Source organism: Callorhinchus milii, unplaced genomic scaffold (assembly GCF_018977255.1).
Source record: "Callorhinchus milii isolate IMCB2004 unplaced genomic scaffold, IMCB_Cmil_1.0 Scaffold24, whole genome shotgun sequence".
In the NCBI taxonomy this organism is placed as follows: Eukaryota; Metazoa; Chordata; class Chondrichthyes; order Chimaeriformes; family Callorhinchidae; genus Callorhinchus; species Callorhinchus milii.
Genome location: NW_024704765.1, coordinates 1,657,733 through 1,670,937, shown reverse-complemented (window position 1 = coordinate 1,670,937; position 13,205 = coordinate 1,657,733).

Genomic DNA, 13,205 nt, shown 5'->3' with positions numbered 1-13,205 from the left:
CTCTCCAATATAGTGTTGGGGGGAATGCTGTATTGTCAGAGGTGTTGTCCTGTGGATAAATCAAAACATTCTATGTCTGTTGAGGTGGACATTACCCATCTCATGACATTTCCAAGAGAGAAGAGAGTTTCTCCAGGTTTCTCTTTCAATTTCAAAATTTCTCTTTGACTGTGCCTTCAGCTCCCCTCTCGACTCTCTACCCCCTCCTCGCTCCCTCCCTTCCCTCCCCTCACCTGACCATTTCCCCCCTGCTCGGGTCCCGACTCAACTGTACAGCGCCTTGGGACGTCCTCCCGATGTGAAAGTCGCTCTATAAATAGAATCTTGTTGTTGTTGTTATCACTCATTCCATACCTGATTGGGGGGACATTGCTGTGAGCACAATGGTCGCTGAGATAATTTACAAAATACACAGTCACGACTTTGGAGCAAATCATTTCACGTACTTTGAGACATCCTCCCTACATGAAAGGTGCTGTATAAAATATAAGGTTTATTATTTATTAGGTATTTAGGGCATAAACGGCAGCCAATTTGGGCAGCGATGTCCCACAAAGAGCATGACGTGATTAGCCAAGTAATAATAATAATGATAATCCTGGCATTTGATAGAGTGCCTTATCAGGTTATTGAGATGTCTCAAAGCGCTTCATGGGATATATTGTAAAGTTTAGTGACTGTATTTTGTGGGAGAAACGTGTTTGAGCAAGTAATCTAGAAATGGGAACAGTGGTGAGGGGAGCACGTTTCACAAACTGCCTCTAACTTTCTTTTATCTTTAACCTAAAAATAATTTCCAAGGCTTAACATTCACTGACGGATGTCTCCAGCCAGGGCAGGTGCTCTCTGATGTCTCCGTGGTACATTCTTACTCATTAAATTAATGAAGTCAACATTTATCTGCTCTCAAAAGAGATCAGGTGAGGAGCCAGCAAATCATTAGACAATTTGACGGAAGACCATTTGCAGTCTATTCCTTCCGCTTCTTAATTAGGATTCAACCTCTTTCTCTCATGCCACGTTCAAGCTGTTCTGAGTCTCCTTTTTGTCTGTATAACGACTTCTCCACTTTTCCCTGCTGAAAATATTGACAAATGCTGGGGCGGTTTGCCATCCGCACTGCAGTGTGCTGGCCTGGCTCAGTCGGTAGCAGACTTGTCTCTACGTCAGAATGTTGTTGTTCAAGCCGTATCTCGCCCACAAAATATACAGTCAATTCACTCTACAATATATTCTGTGAAGCCCTTTATTATGTTGTAAAGATATCTCGCAGGATATACAGTACAGTAGCCTGACTGGGTGTATTTTGTGGACGAACAGAGTAGCTAATTTGCGCACAGGAATGTCCTATGTTAAACCAATTTCGCAACCTCAATCATTGAAAATTCTGTTGCGCGATTGGAAAACAGAAGGGAGGTTCGCCCGGTGTCCCCGCCGACAAGTACAGTGGTCCCTTACCTCGTGCTGTTTGTGAGACGTTGTTGTACTTATGTAAAGTGGCTGCCTTATTGCCCACAAAAACAGTCACTAACACTTGACGGTGACCTCTGCGAAGTGCCTCGAGGAATTCAGAGGTGATTAATGAAGACGTTAAGAGGCTAGAACTTTTTTAGCGATGGGTTAATTATCACGTGTCACGATTTAAAGGTGGGCAAAAAATACACACTCACATGTAATAGCCTCACTAGAAAAATTACAATTCGAAGCTCGGAGCAGGAGCAGAGGTGCACTGGCGTTCAGTAGGACAAATAAAATGTTTGCGAGGATCCTAAATAATTCACGGCTTGTTTAGACTTCATTTTGTGTTCGGGGCAGCATTTCCTCAGCAGGAACTTTTTAATTGTGTGGCGTGCGCAGCAGCGAACCCAACCTTGTCACAGATGGTCACACAGCTCGAGCATTAAACATTCATTACCTAATCTGTTTACCACTGAGTTTAACCAGCAATTATCCACCAGGAATGATTCCTTTCTAAACACTCACAGTCTCCGAAGAGAACAGAGCAGAAAAAAGCAGAAAAGGATGGCAGATTAATAATAATAATCATCATCTTCATTAATAATAATCAATGCTCTGCGTCTCAGGCCGCTTCACAGGGTTTACTGTGAAGTGCAGCGACTCTGTTAGACAAACGCAGCAGCCATTTTACACACTGCAATGTCCCACAAACAGCCACCAAGTAATAATAACAATAATGTGGTCACCCAATCCACGACTCTTTGTGGGACGTTACTGTGCACAATTGGCTGGCGCGTTTCGCCCACAAAATGTCCAGTAAATTCACTTTATAGTTCATTCTCTGAAGTCTCATTGATTGGATAAGGAGCTATATCAAATGTAAGGATTATTATTGTTGTTGTTATTAATAAGAATTATAGTAAGGTCTTGGATTTGATATAGAACCTTTCATGTCAGGAGGAAGTCTCAAAGCGCTTCACAGGATTAATTGTAAAGTGTGGTGACTATGTAGTTTTGTCGGTGAAAGCGGCAGCCAATTTGCACATAGTGACGTTGAATGGAAGATTTAACCCCCAAATTTGTTCTTAAACCTTTAAGTCAAAGACTTGGTGGAATTTGGGGGTTAATCTTCCTCTTCCCCCTGTTCTGTGGTGAGATTTGTCTTTTTAAGACGCTGCTGTGACAGATAAAGGCTGTACGGTTCTATTCAAGGTCAGTTTCACACAATACTTGAATAGGAACCGGCTCAATGTGGGACTGTGGCATAGATCACAGCTTGATTTGTCCACTTGCACAAAAGGCCAGTGAGTGCTGAGAGTTGGCAAACATACAGTGACCTCATTTCACTCCAGTTCTATCTGAGCTAAAAGGACCAGTTAGCCCTGCTGCTTAGGAGGTTTGGTCCGAAGCCACTGGGGGTGAGAGGGAGATGGATTCCCGTATTCTTTTTCTAAGGATTTCATTTTGAGCAGCAATGCTTTGTTCATCACAGATATTGTGCAGTCCTGTAGCTCAGTGGTTGAGAGCACTCGTCTCGCAAATGAGAGAACCTGGATTCAATTAACGGGTAGAGCGAAACGTTGGGCAAGTTTCCTTACTTCACACGCCTCTGTTTACCCGGCAGTAAGTAGGAACCCAGTTGTTAGCCGATTGGCGGATCGCTTTTCCGGGCATAATAATCCCTTCAAAATAACTTTTTTCAAAATAATTTGGTCACTGAATCCACGACTGTTTGTGGGACGGTGCTGTGCGCAATTGGCTGCTGCGTTTTGCCCACAAAATATACAGTCAATTCACTTTACAGCATATTCTGTGAAGTACTTGAGGCGTCTCGAAGATGTGATAAGGCGCTGTATCAAATACAAAGATTATTATTATAAATTATTATTGTAATTATAATTTCATACAGGAGCTGTAACGTCAACACATCTCAGTTACAATTAAATGTAGTGACTGTGTATTTTGTAAGCAAACACAGCAGCCCATTTGCGCATGGCAAACAGCTGCAAAAGTGAATGGTCAATTTTATCTGGGGTTTGGTTTCCAATGGTTTCATTTCTAACAATGTCAAGAGATTTTTAACATCCACCTGAACTGGCAGACAGGGCCTTGGTTTAACGTCTAATCCAAAAGATGGCACCTCCAACAATACAGCGCTCCCCCAGTACTGCACGGAAATGTCAACTTAGGCTATACAAATCCCAACGTGGAGCTTGAAGCCACAACCTTCTGACTCCGCGGTAACATTTCTAGCAACTGAGCTAGGCTGACACACAAACAAGGACCAATAACAAGGAGAGGGGAAAATTAGTTAACCTTTCGACAAAAGGTCATCGACCTGAAACATTAACTCACTTTCATCTCTCCGTAGATGCTGCCTGACCTGCTGAGTGCTCCCAGCCACTTCTGTTTTGATTTCAGATTTCCAGCATCTGCTGTATTATTGTAATTATAATTTCATCCAAATGACACGCAATCAAATTGTGATCTTGTGAATTGCAAAAAGGATGATAATCTGGAAATAAAGAAATGTTGACACAGGAAACAGCGACTGGACTGTTGAGTCCTGTAGCTGAGTGGTTAGAGCACTCGCTTTGCAAGTGAGAGACCTGCGTTTAATTCCAGGCAGAGGGCCAAACCTTGGGCAAGTTTCCTTACTCCACACAGAACCTAATAATAATCCCTCCAAAAAAAACAAAAAAACAATAATAAATTGGTCATTTTCAATCCACGACTGTTTGTGGGACATTGCTGTGCGCAATTGGCTGCCGCGTTCGCCCACAAATATACAGTCAATTCACTTTACAGTATATTCTGTGAAGCGCTTTGGGACATCTTCTAGCGCCATATCAAATGCAAGGATTATTATTATTACACAGAGATTGATTTAGGTATTTGGATGCAATCCAGTCTGGACAAGTGAGATGAAAATCTCTTTGTCTCACCCCCTCATGTGGCTATTTGGAAAGATGAGTTTGGATGCAAAACTGCTGTTGACTACAGAAATCTCAACTCTCAAAGAGGCACTAAAGAGAAGCATTGTCACAGCAGTAGAGTCGGCACTTGTGTTTTTATTGACTGAAAACTGCGCTCTGCAATTTTGTGCTTCTGTGCATTTTCTCATGTAGCAAAATAGAGGTTTGCATCGCATCACAAAGTCTCGCTGATCACTGCCGGTGAGCTCCACACGAGGTGGATGATGGTTTATCTGAAGGATTCTTGGCCATGACAACGACAGAAACTCCTCACACTTTTCGAATGGCGTGATGGATCGTTAACATCCAAAAGGTACACAGGTACTCAGTTTATTGCCTCCAGCAATGCAACACTTTCACACACACACAGCGACCTGCACTAAAGCGTCATCTTAGACTACGAGCTCAACTCCCAAAGGAGGGCTTGAACCCACAATACCACCCCCCCAACCAGACAACAACACAAGCGACTGAGCTAATCTGTTCTAATCTGTTTATGGGGATATTGACCATGTCTCAGGAACATGCTCTCGGGGTGGGGGAGCCTGGCAACTTGTTAAAGTTTTGCACATGCTCAGCAAGGGACATTTGACTGGAACTAAGGAGAAAAGTAGATAATTATTTGGGGAGAGAGCGGGGGAGTGGGATTGATTTGGAAGCTCTTTTCAAAGAACCGGCACAGACCCGATGGGTCGAATGGCCTCCTTCTGTGCTGTATTAATTCTATGAAATGTTTTCACTCAGAAAGATTTTGTTGGGGCGTGGAATGCCCCGACAAATGAGGTGGTAGAGACAGAGGCCATTGAAAAATCAAGAGGGTACATGAGGGTCATTAACAGGAACCCTTCCCTTTACCCGGGAGAAACATTACAGGGTGAGTGGAATCCAACGCTGCTCAATTTCCTAAACACTAAGAAAAATTGCTGTCGTTTTAAATAATAATAACAAACCTTGCATTTGATAGTGCCCCTTAGCACATTGTCGAGACATGGGAATAGGAGGAGGCCATTCAGCCCCTCAAGCCTGTTCCTCCATTCTATAATATCATGGCTGATCTGTACCTCAAGTCCAATTACCTGCCCTTGCCCCATATCCCTTGATACCCTGACCTAACAAATATCTATTCACCTCAGTCTTAAAAATTTTAATGGATCCAGAATCCACAGCCTTTTGAGGGCGAGAGTTCCAGATTTGCACAGCACATTGGGTGAAAAACTGCCTATGAGCTCAGACAATTATCCAGAACCTGGAGGGGTTGCGGGTGGTGGGGGGGAGAATCATTCCTCCATTCCTTTATAAATGCAAATACAACAATCTGCAGCTATTCTGTGCTATTGATATTTAATGTAAATTAGACCAAGCTTACAGCTGTGAGGCGTGTTTCCTTTTATCTGTGGCTTGCAGCCAGCGGTCTGGAGGGCGGGGGGAGAAGGGGTGTAATTAGGTGAGACATATTTACAATAGTGAGAAGGAAGCTTCCCCCCTGTATACTGTGCAGACACAGCGGGAGAGATTAGCCCGACCGTCACTCACACAGATCAGCACTTGGCAGGTGACATTTCAGCTCATGCAGCCGTGGCGAGGAGTCTCAGTCAGAGCAAGACATCACTGATAGGTAACCTCCCCTACTCCCCCCACCCCCCCCCCCGCCCCCACACACATACACACAACCACTGCGACCACCCTTCCGCGCACTGAACACGGGTTTGATATCAAAGAATTGAGTTGGAAAATAGGTGATGTTACATGACTTTTTTTAAAGTTAGAGGTTAGGGTCCTGCTCATCCACAAAATATACAGTCACTACACTTTACAGCATATTTTGTGAAGAGCTTTGACACGTCACGAAGACATGAAAAGGTGCTATACCAAATGCAAGGATTATTATTATTATTATTATCATTAACCAAATTAGACCGAACACATTCCACTTTGGGAACGAGGGTTGTCACTGCAGAAAAGCCCCATTCCCCCTCCTCCCAAAACTAATAAAATAAAAATAATCCTTGCATTTGATACAGCGCTTCTCGATGTCTCAAAGCGCTTCAAGACAGACTGTAAAGTGAATTGACCGTATATTTGTGGGCGAAACGCGGCAGCCAATTGTGCAAAGCAGCGTCCCTCAAACAGTCGTGGATTGAAAATGATCAATTTATTATTGGTTTGTTTTTTGGAGGGATTATTATTAGGAGTGTGGAGTAAGGAAACTTGCCCTTCATATCCTTGAAGCAGAAAATAAATCAATATAATACAATTTGGAAGTATATGAACAGAATATCTGTATCTCCTCTTCCTCTTACTGAGAGCAGATCACACTCCTCAGATTGTTTTTAGTGGCATAATTATCACGTGAAATCTGTTTCAGATCCTCATCTGATCCTCAATCGCCTCCATAATCGCTGCTTAACTCACCTCACCCGCTTCCTGTGGTAATTCTCCACCTTCTCCGCCATCTCCTTCTGCCCACTCCCTCCTCTCTTCGCTCAGTTCTGCCCACACCCTCACCCCACCAACTCACTCCACCCACTAACCCACTCCACCCCGCCCTGTCCCTCCGCCTCACTTAATCTCACCTACAAAATACACAGTCACTACACCTTGCAGAAATAAAGGGGTTTCGAGACACTAATTAGTGTAATGTTTTTTCTCTCTCACTGCCTACAGACAGCGACCTCAGTATAATAAGGGTGATTGCTCCAGTGGTTAGATTTGTAATTAAAATGTATGAGAGATTGGAGGATGGAGAAATCAGTGGGGGAGGCAGCACTTAAAGGATTAACAAAGGCCATTAGGAAACTGATTTCTTTGTGAAAGGGGCAGTGGAGAGGAACAGTGCCTTCTGGCATCTGCAGGTTTTCAGAAAGAAATAATAATAATAATCCTTGCATTTGATACAGCGCCTTATCACATCTTCGAAACGTCTCAAAGCGCTTCACAAAATATACTGTAAAGTATATTGACTGTGTCTTTTGTAGGTGAAATGCGGCAGGCAATCCACAAACAGTCTTCGATTGAATGACCACATTATTATAATTTTTTAAGGGATTATTACCCCTGGAAAAGCGATCCGCCAATCGACTAAGAACCAGGTTCCTATCTACTGCTCGGTAAACATTGGTGTGTGGAATAAATAAACTTGCCAAATGTTTTTTCGCCCTCCCGGGGAATCAAACCAAGGTCCCCTCACTTGCGAGGCGAGGGCTCTAACCACTGAAGTACAGGAATCCATGACATAATATAAAGGCCAAGAGATTGGGTGCTTTGGTCAATGGCTATTCGGGTTTGTTGCTGGGAGCCAGCACACAGCCAATAAATTATTCCTGTTTAATTTTCCCATTCAGCGCCCACCGATTGAATTACTCTGGGGAATTACAGTGGCGGAGCCAGGGGCAGAGGGAAGGGGGAGATGACCGTAAACACGATCAAAAAGGAAGTCTTAGGCAGGATTTGAAAGTGGGGAGGGAGGGAGCGAGACAGAGGGATTGAGGAAGAGGGTTCCAGAGATAACTCGCTTTGTGGAGTCCAAAGTAAGGAGGAGGCAAGAGGTTTACAGGAACATTTGCTGTGTTTTGCAGTCAACCATTCCCCTGGGGTGTGAGACGTATTTCATCTCTGCGTGGGCCAACTTGGCCGTGATGCAAATAACCTGCAAATCTTTGTGGAAGGTGATCGATGGAGTTATCCTGATTCAGTCGGCAGCTTCTCAACTCTGAGTCAGAAGGACTTTGGGACATATTGGGACTTTAAACTGATAGTCTAGATTGAAGCTCCAGTGCGGTGCTGGGGGGGGGGGGTTTGGGGGTGGGGGATGACACGAAACCGAGGCTCCGTCTGTGCCGTGTTCAAGTGGATGTTAAAATTCCCGTTGTTGCAAAAGAGAAGTGAGTTTCTCCCACTGTCCTGGTCAACAAATTGGCTGCCGCATTCACCATCAAAATCCCCTTTACCATAAATCGCTGACAAAATATACAGTCATAGAATTATACAGCACAGAAAGGAGGCCATTCGGCCATCGGTCTGTACCGGCTCTTTTAAAAGAGCTTTTCCAAATCAATCCCACTCCCCTGCGCTCTCCCCATAGCCCTGCAAACTTGTCCCCCCCAATAATTATGTACTTCTCTCTTAAAAGTTGTCAATCGACTTTACAGTGTATTCTGTGAAGCGCTTTGAAGTGTCTCGGAGACGTGATAAGGCGTGTTATCAAATGCAAATGCAAGGATTATTATTATACCCTGTGAGGCGCTTTGAGATGTTTTGACGATGTGATAAGGTGGCTCTGTATCAAATACAAGCGATTATTATGAAAACATCCAAATCTGGTTCTAAATGTAGCGCACGGAGAAGAGGTCCCATCACCTCTACTTTAATTACAAGGCAGAGGGGACCCAAATTAATGTCTAAATCCAAACAAAAGGATCTTGCATCATGTGGAAATAAATCAGTAAATCTGTATTTATTATGGGATGTTGTTATAGAGACAAACACAGTGGTGGATTCACAGCAGCGAAAATCAAATTGAATTTGTATTGGAGTGGATGTGGATCAGGAAGGGCAGTCAATTTGCACACAGCAGCGTCCCACAAACAGTCATGGATTGAGTAACCAAATTACTTTTTTAATTATATTTTATTTTTGAAGGGATTATTCCTTCCTACACAGGAAATCCAGGGAGGATGAGATAAAGGCACACACTCATACCCACACACTCACACACAACACTGCTCCAGTCTCATATTCACCTCGCACCCCATTTACATTCTTATACACAGGTATTTTGTTCCGCGTATGTATGCCACCTATATAGAATAGAAATTTCCCTACGTCTGGAATGGAATGTGCACTCTCTCTCACCCCTCACTAGGACCACCCTACCCATTAGGGCTTTGGCTTGCACCATTAACTGGAGGTGAGTGGGATGCCTAAATTATTGAAATACCTCAAAGCGCTTCACTCGTAACTACTGTGAAGCGTAGTGACTGTGTATTTTACAACCAAATGAATCAGCCATCAGCAATGTCCTACAAACAGCTATTAAGCGAGTGACCAATTTATTTGTGGGATTGTTGGCCAGGACACCGGACGAGAGAGGGAACCTCCCTTCTCTTTTCAAGCATCGCCACAAGATGTTTAAAATCCACCTGAACAGGTAGACGGGACCTCACTTTAACATCTCATCCGAAGGATGGAACCAACAAGAGGCATAAAAAAATGCTAGATGTAAATTGAATATAGACCGCGAGATTGTTTATTTGTTCCAGTTCCCAGTGAGATTGAGATTTAGTCTGGCAATGCATGAAAATTATTCTTCCACATCTTATTATTTCAAAGCAGGTTCAGACTCAGGCTCAGTGAGAGGGAGAATGGAGAGCTCCTGTTTAAAGTTAATGAGTTTACCCCAAGTAGGTTGATTTTACAGCAAGTAAATTCTCCGATGATAAATTGTTCACTGAGCAAAAAAAAACTTTTACACCTTGTCCCCTGAGAAGCTCACGTGGCCACAGTCTTTGCTGGAAGGTGATACTGATCCATTTACTAAACGCCAGACAAACTCCTCTGGGTATCTCTCTTCCTGGCAGAAGGGATTCCCCGCTGGGACTCACAGCTTTGCCTCGTGTGAACTACTCCAAACACCTGAATCGCCCATTTCAAAAGAACTCTCGAGAGGTTTGGAGTCACAGATTTACAGAGAGATCATCACTGAGGGAAGCTTTGTTGAGACACCTACTTTACTAGTGCTTGGAATTAACACAGTCAGACAGTTACAGAGAGAGCAGCAAGTCTGAGGTACCGAGTAGGGAGGGAGGGCGAGGGTGAGCCGGAGGGGAAGGAATGGAGTAAATGGGCGAGATATATTCCCCCACCACTGGGTCGGGGGTGTGGGGGCGGGAGAGGGGAGGTCAGCGTGGATGGTGGCAGCAGAAGTGCGAGTTATTGAATAGATAGGTCATGTTTCGTTTGTCGTTTGAAAAGAAAGAGTTAAAGTGGAGTTGTGTTCTCAGCACACGCTGCAGGGAGGTTTCACCTTGGAGCAGAGCACCTCCTCCCCAGACTGTTTGAAACCTCAGTAAGGGCCATGCGGACACCGAATCCAGCCGCCTAATTGTAACTCTGCCACAGGCAATAGAAGCAACCAGCTTTCAGGATTAAGTATATTAACGTACAAACATTTGCAGATGGACGAGCCATCACCAATGGGATCCTCGCAGCTCAGTTTAACACAATTTATTTTCTAGAAGGGGAGAGGCTAGACAGTGTTAGTGTTCAGAGGGATTTGGGTGTCCTTGTACACCAGTCACAAACAGTTAGTATGCAGGTGCAGCAGCAACTAGGAAAGCTAATGCCATGTTGGCGTTCATTGCAAAAGGGTTAGAATACAAGTCTTGATGCAACTGTAGGGCTTTGGTGAGACTGCACCTAGAATATTGTGTGCAGTTTTGGTCTCCTTATTTAAGAAAGGACATACTCGCCTTAGAGGGGGTGCAGCGTAGATTCACGAGGTTAGTTCCTGGGATGAGGGGATTGACCTATGAGGAGAGGTTGAGTAAACTAGGCCTATAAATAGAAGAATTAGGAGTGATCTTATAGAAACATATAAGATTCTTACAGGGCTTGACACAGTAGACATTGTGAGACTGTTTCCCCTGGTAGGAGAATGTATAACTAGGTGTCACAGTTTTAGGATTAAGGGTCAGCCCTTTCAAATAGAGTTGAGGAAACATTTCTTCACTCAGAGGGTAGTGAATTTATGGAATTCTCTACCCCAGAGGCTGTGGGATGCTCAGTCCTTGAACATATTCAAAACTGAGATTGATAGATTTCTAAAGGATGGAGGGATTAAGGGATATGGGTAAGGCGGGGAGATGGAGCTAGATTAGAAGATCAGCCACGATCTTATTGAATGGCAGGGCAGGCTTGAGGGGCTGAATGGCCTACTCCTGCTCCTAATTCCTATGTTCCTATGTCCCTACAAGCAGCAGCAACAACAAATTACATTTGTAATAATAATAATCCTGGCATTTGATATAGAGCCTTATCACGTCTTTGAGACATCTCAAAGCGCTTCACAGGATATACTGTAAATTGAATTGACTGTATATTTTGTGGGTAAAACACAGCAGACAATTGCGCACAGCAGTGTCCCACAAACAGTCGTGGATTGGGTGACCAAATTATTATTATTTTGTTTTGAAGAGATTATTGCCCACGGTAAAGTGACCGGCCATTGACTAACAGAACTAATGAGTGTTTAATGTTCTCAATTCCGTATTTTGTTTATTTTGAGCTCAGTCTAGGCTGGTGCTCCAGTGCAGTGTTTGGGAGGGGGTGAAGTGGGTGGGTGGGGACTGCATTCTCGGAGGTGCTTTTGGATAGGATGTTCCTGTGCCTGTTCAAATGGACGTTAAAAAGAGAAAGGAGTTTCTCCCAGGGTCCTGACCAACAGTCTCCCAGTTAAATTAAAATAGCAAATTATTTTATGGCTATTTGGTGCACATTGCTGCGGGCAAATTGGTTACCATTTTGGCTTACAAAGTACACAGTCACTACATTTCACAGCAAATACTGTGAAGCACTCGGAGATATTATGATAGCATATTGTATTCTCCTGATTTTCAGTTAAACCTGAGAAATAAAAGATTCTACAAAACTCAAGATGAGACCCTTTGGGTGATGATTAGAATTGACTCTCCTCTGACTACATCATTAGGTTCAGCAGCTGAGAAAATGGGCAGATAATTAATGCAAATTAACTACTTGTGTTTTTGTTATTATGCAGAACGGAACAGGTTGATTAGAACCCAGATTGGCTTTGTGACACCTCCCTGTGTACAGAATGATGTCCCCTTTGTGCCCTACACTCATTGGGAAGCAATTCCTCAGATAAGAGATTTCAAAATGTGCAGCAGTCTAACTGCTGGGTTCGACACAGTTCCTAGATTGTCTCGACGTCTACAAACATGCTTCACAGCTAGTAGGTGTCAGACCGGCTCAGTGGCAGCACTGACGCCACTGACTCTGAAGGTTGTGAGTTCAAAGTCCCGACATAAGGCTTTGAACACACTTATTCTAAAGGCTAACACTCCTAATCAGTGCTGGGGGGAGTGATGTTGGAGGTGCCGTCCTTAAGAGGAAACGTTAAACTGAGATCCCATTCTGACCCTGTTCAGGTGGACGTTAAAGATCCCATAGCATTATGCAAAAAGGGAAGGGAGTTTTTTCTCCCAGTGTTCTGGCTGACAGCCCTTCAGATAAAATCAGGCATTCACTTCATGGCTGTTGAAAGGGATATTTCTATGTGCAAATTAGTTGCTGCATTCCCCTAGAAAACACACTTTACAATAAATCCTATGAAGTGCTTTGAGGCGTCCTTCTGATGTGAAAGGCGCTACATCAAATGCAAAGATGTAACAAGGATATTATTCTTATTATTTCTGCCTGGCTGCTGCCAAGTGGTAAATAAAACCTCTTGAATTATTTATTAAAAATAAATAAAATTACAGACGCAGCGATTTCTTCATGATGTTATTCACTGAGGTGTCAGCGTGCGGTTCACTGTTAATAATAATAATTTTAAAACATATCAATAATAATAATTTGGTCACTCAATCCACAACTATTTGTGGGACACTGCTGTGCACAACTGGCTGACGTATTTCGCCCACAAAATATACAGTCACCACACTTTAAGATTCTGTGAAGCGCTTTCAGACACTTCAAAGACGTGTTAAGGTGCTATGTCAAATGCAAGGATTATTATTATATATTAATTCTTGG